At 43.1% G+C, this 5000-nt stretch overlaps 1 protein-coding gene across 2 annotated transcripts in view; it reads left to right on the plus strand.

The window, feature by feature from the left end:
• Positions 1 to 5000, plus strand: part of LOC143301647 (ras-related and estrogen-regulated growth inhibitor-like protein) — a 75402-nt gene that overhangs the window by 2006 nt on the left and 68396 nt on the right. The window contains exons 2-3 of one of the 2 annotated variants that reach the window (XM_076616079.1): positions 3174 to 3247; positions 4654 to 5000. The exon at positions 4654 to 5000 is cut by the window's right edge and continues 785 nt beyond it. The exons of the other annotated variant lie outside the window; for it this stretch is intronic. The gene's annotated coding sequence lies outside the window, so the exon portion shown is untranslated. The remainder of the gene's footprint in view (positions 1 to 3173; positions 3248 to 4653) is intronic. 2 annotated transcript variants of the gene reach the window in all.

Here is a 5000-nt window from a genome sequence, read left to right on the forward strand (position 1 = left end):
AATAACATTATATCCAATCTACACTAAAGAAAAGGTCTTTCAGTACAGGGTCTTCACCTAGGAGTTATTTTATTATTTTTTTTAAGCTGTTGATATCTGGTGCATATTTTGTGTTGGTAGGCAGCGCATTCCAAAAAATTAGCAATTCTGAAAGCAAAACAAAACTTTCGTTTATTAGTATAAAAATCTTGCCTTCATCATTTCTAGTGTAATCAACTTCTGAGAATTTGAAAAGAGCATGCACATTAATATCATCATAATTATGGAATTAATTATTTTTATAAAAAATTGAATTAGGTCTCCTCTGACCCTCTTTCCTTTGAGTGAGTGTAATTGGAGATTATGTCATCTTTCTGTATAGTTTAAGTTTTTTGCACTGTCTCAGGAGAGTGTACTGTTGACTGTAAAGATCTCATTCTTACTCACTGTACTTATTTACTTGACTTACTGCCCATATTAATTATGCTCTACGGGCATGCAGGGCATGCAGCAACCAAGAACCGTCACTCGCCTGCTTTGCTGCACCCTGTACAGCAAATTAGAGTAGTCTTTCAATGGTATGTAAAGAATAAGTCCGGTCTTAAAAAAAAACAAAAACAAAACAAACTGCTTTCGAAACTTACTGGGGGAAAAAAATCACCATAGATATTCAAGGATTTCAAACAAAACAAAACAAAACAACAACAAAAACCCCTTCAAATAAGGACACTGTAAATTTTCGGAAGGATGCCGCTCAGAATGTCTCGGGCTTTGACATATCTATCACCCATGCAAGGGCTGACAAACACAATATATTTGACTAGTGGATGTATGTATGGCTTGCCCATATTGCTGTTGCACCATTCCTTGAAAGTCATGCTGGTTGCTCTTTGTCAAGGGCTGGCACTCTGTCCTTTCTTCCTTCTGGGGATGGCAGTGGAACAGCGTTTCCTGTATGGAAAAAACAAAAACAAACAAGCAAACAAAAAACCCCAACCTGTCCTTTCTTAGCATGGGACCATGAATAAAGTTCACAATTTGCGAAGTTCAGGGGGTAAAATAGAATCAACAACCGCAAAACATGATGTTGGCAACAATGTGATAATGAGATCTTTTTCCTTTTTTTCTTTCTTCCAAATTGACGTCATTTCTATTCCTATTAGTTGTCGTCACTGTGAAGATTCTTTGTCATCCACATAGAATCTCCCCAGTGTTACTAAACTACTGAACGAACGCAATAGCCGAGTGGTTAAAGCGTTGGACTTTTCAGTCTGAGGGTCCCGGGTTCGAATCTCGGTAACGGCGCCTGCTGGGTAAAGGGTGGAGATATTTCCGATCTCCCAGGTCAACATATGTGCAGACCTGCTTGTGCCTGACCCCCATTCGTGTTTATACGCAAGCAGGAGATCAAATACGCACGTTAAAGATCCTGTAATCCATGTCGGCGTTCGTTTGGTTTTGGAAACAGGAAAATACCCAGCATGCACACCCCCGAAAACGGAGTATGGTTACCTTACATGGTGGGGTAAAAAACGGTCATTCATGTAAAATCTCATGCGTGTACATACGAGTGAACGTTGAAGTTGCAGTCCACGAACAAAGAAGAAGAAAAGAAGAAGAAGTAGACTACTGACAGATAAAAACAGCCTTACTCACATGTGATCTGTCACATGATGAATCTTCTTATATATTTTTTTCAGTTTATATGTGTATGTCATTGTCATCATTACTATTGCTACTGCTGCTGCTGCTCCTGTTGGAGCTGCTACATCTCTGTTCATGAAGTTAGTTCGGTTTTTTTTTTTTTTTTTTTTTTTTTTTAACCCCGACAGTAGGTGTGTATGCACAGTGTGTCTAAATTGTGAAGTGCTAATCTTTATTTTGTTTGTGTGTAATTATTTTCTGTCTGTGTGTCCATTATCATTCTGAAAAAATGTCATAAAAAACGTGCGTGTGTGTGTGTGTGTGTGTGTGTGTGTGTGTGTGTGTGTGTGTGTGTGTGTGTGTTCTTCTTCTTCATTCGTGGGCTGCAACTCCCACGTTCACTCGTATGTACGTGTATGACCATTTTTACCCCCGCCATATAGGCAGCCATCCTCCGTTTTCGGGGGGGATTTGTCCATTATGATTATGATTTATGAAAATAAAAGGTCGTGATTGTTAGATGTAATAATCTACAAAGGCTCATTTTTATGACATTCTTTTGATTTGTCCATAATGATTATGATTATGAAAAGAATGTCATACAAAAATGAACATGCGTAGGCATTACACCTGCAGTCACGACCTTCTTTTTGTTCTGTGTGATGTAACGTACCAGAGTTGCTCGTTGGTGTTAGGTTAATGGTTGCTGTATGATTCTGCCACGCTTTTTGCTCGAGGTTGGTGCACCTGACTGAATAATCTACACAGGCTTCTTTGACCTTTCTCCTGGAGATATTACATGGCTTCCGTGGGCCAGAATGTTTATGTGTGTGTGTGTGTGTGTGTGTGTGTGTGTGTGTGTGTGTGTGTGTGTGTGTGTGTGTGTGTGTGTTGATTGGGGCAGAGGGGGGGGGGAGGGGGCATAGGGGTATGTGTGTGTCTTAGTGTGCAGGTATAATATTGTTTCTTAATTCTTTGATGTAGTGTAGTGTTAATGTGTGTGTGTGTGTGTGTGTGTGTGTGTGTGTGTGTGTGTGTGTGTGTGTGTGTGTGTGTGTGTGTGTGATAGTAAGTGCGTCTTTTTGTGTGGCGAGTGTGTGTGTGCTGTTTATCAATGTGTGTTTGTTTATTTGCGTGCGTGCGTATTATTGTGTCTGTGAGTGTGTGTGTGTGTGTGTGTGTGTGTGTGTGCGCGCGCACGCACGCACACGGCGGGTGTATAAAAGGATGTTCATTTGTTTGTTTTTGCTATTTGTAACTGTGGCGGATTTGCATTTAACACTTAACGTTTGATCTCCCCCCCCCCCACCCCACCACCTCACCTCCCACACACACACACCACCCCCATCCCCTTATTTCCTCCCCCCCCCCCCCCCTGCCCCCCCTACCCTTTAGTGTTTCAGATTCAGTGGTTATAAGCAAGGATGCAGCTATAAAGATAACGTTACGTAGGCCACTTTAATTCTTCGTCAAAACAGACAACAAGCCTCTGTGTACAATCTTTTTTTTTTCTTTCTTTCTTTCTTTCTCTTTCTCTCCCTTTGTTTCAGAGAAACGCTGTGAGTACGAGGACAGACCTCTGGGTGCGTCCGTACCACTGTTGGGGTACAGAAGTACTTCCTGCGTACGTTTGGTGAACTTCTTCAATTCAAGTCTGACTGTCCTTGCTTGAATGTGTCGCTGCACTGTGGCGATGCGCTTCCCCCCCCGAAAAGGACAGCCCGTTGTGACGAAGTGCAGTACATATAATAGAATAGAATAGAATAGAATAGAATATGTCTTTATTACCAAGTGTACCGGAGTCACAAGGAATATTGGAGGGGTGAGGGTGGGGGGGGGGGGATAGTACATAACAAGATAATACAAGTACATTGCAAGATAGGAATATTGGAGGGGGGGGGGATAGTACATAACAAGATAATACAAGTACATTGCAAGATAGGAATATTGGAGGGGGGGGGTGGGGATAGTACATAACAAGATAATACAAGTACATTGCAAGATAGTCAGTCGTTTTCGAACTATGACCATCAGAACAGAAGAGGAGATATGACTGCTGTACCGACTATCTGGGCTAGAATTTGATTATAGTATAGTGGAGAGCGTCTTTGCCCAAGTTACATACATTTTTTTTACTCCTCTCTTCTTCTTCTTCTTCAAAGTTCGTGGGCTGCAATTCCCACGTTCACTCGTATGCACACGAGTGGGCTTTTACGTGTATGACCGTTTTTACCCCGCCATGTAGGCAGCCACACTCCGTTTTCGGGGACTGTGCATACTGTATGTTCTTGTTCCCATAACCCACCGAACGCTGACATGGATTACAGGATCTTTAACATGCGTATTTGATCTTCTGCTTGCATATACATACGAAGGGGGTTCAGGCACTAGCAGTTCTGCACATGTGTTGATCTGGGGGAGATCGTAAAAAATCTCCACCCTTTACCCACCAGGCGCCGTCACAGTGATTCGAATCCGGGACCGTCAGATTGAAAGTCCAACGCTTTAACCACTCGGCTATTGCGCCCGTCAATGCAGTTTAAAAGGTACACAAATTCATATGAATGCACTCAAGGCATGACTCATGCTTTGTGTTATGCAGCTGTCAGGTTGTCAGGCCTAGCAGTTGATTATGGGGTTGCTTTAACTCTCTCCATACGAACGGCGAAAGAGACGACATTAACAGAGTTTCACCCCAATTACCACCATCAAAATATTGCAGTCGGAAGGCTCTTATACTGAAGAGGTAAATGTTGACAAAGAAAACCACAAGTCTGACGACGGAAGCTATAGGCTGGGTCATTCAGACACCCACTGGACATCCGAGGGGTCTGTGTAGAGGAGAAGAGAGGACTGGCCGTACTGAGTGAGTTAAATCGATTCGTCCGAACTGAACCAGTGACGCCTCCTTTGGGAAACTGAACACTGAAACCATACCACTCTTTGGGGGGAGGGGGGGGGGGGGGATTCAGTGATCCCCCTGCCAATGTTCGGACTTCTTCATTTCTGACGATCCGATGCTCTCTACAGCCCGGCTAACCGCGGTGGTCATGTCACGACGTCAGCGATGACGACACCTCACAGTGACGTCATTTAAACTCGGCCAGCAGCTAGCTGCACGATGAGCGATCAACGTGTCTGACTGAAAGAGGCTGACAAACTATTTCCTCTGGTATGTACTGTGCTTAGTAGCAAGAAAATCAATAATTTTTCTGTGTTGGTTCGTGTTTTTTTTTTTGTCTGTGTCGTTGCTTAGATGTCTTTCATTCTTCCATTCGCTGCGGACTTCCCTACGCTGAGCCACGTTTTGAAGGAGTGAGGGAACATTTACTCAGTCGCGAAACTTTTGTCCCAAGTTCAGAGAATCTACGGCGATC

This window comes from Babylonia areolata, chromosome 27 (genome assembly GCF_041734735.1).
Source record: "Babylonia areolata isolate BAREFJ2019XMU chromosome 27, ASM4173473v1, whole genome shotgun sequence".
NCBI lineage: Eukaryota > Metazoa > Mollusca > Gastropoda > Neogastropoda > Buccinidae > Babylonia > Babylonia areolata.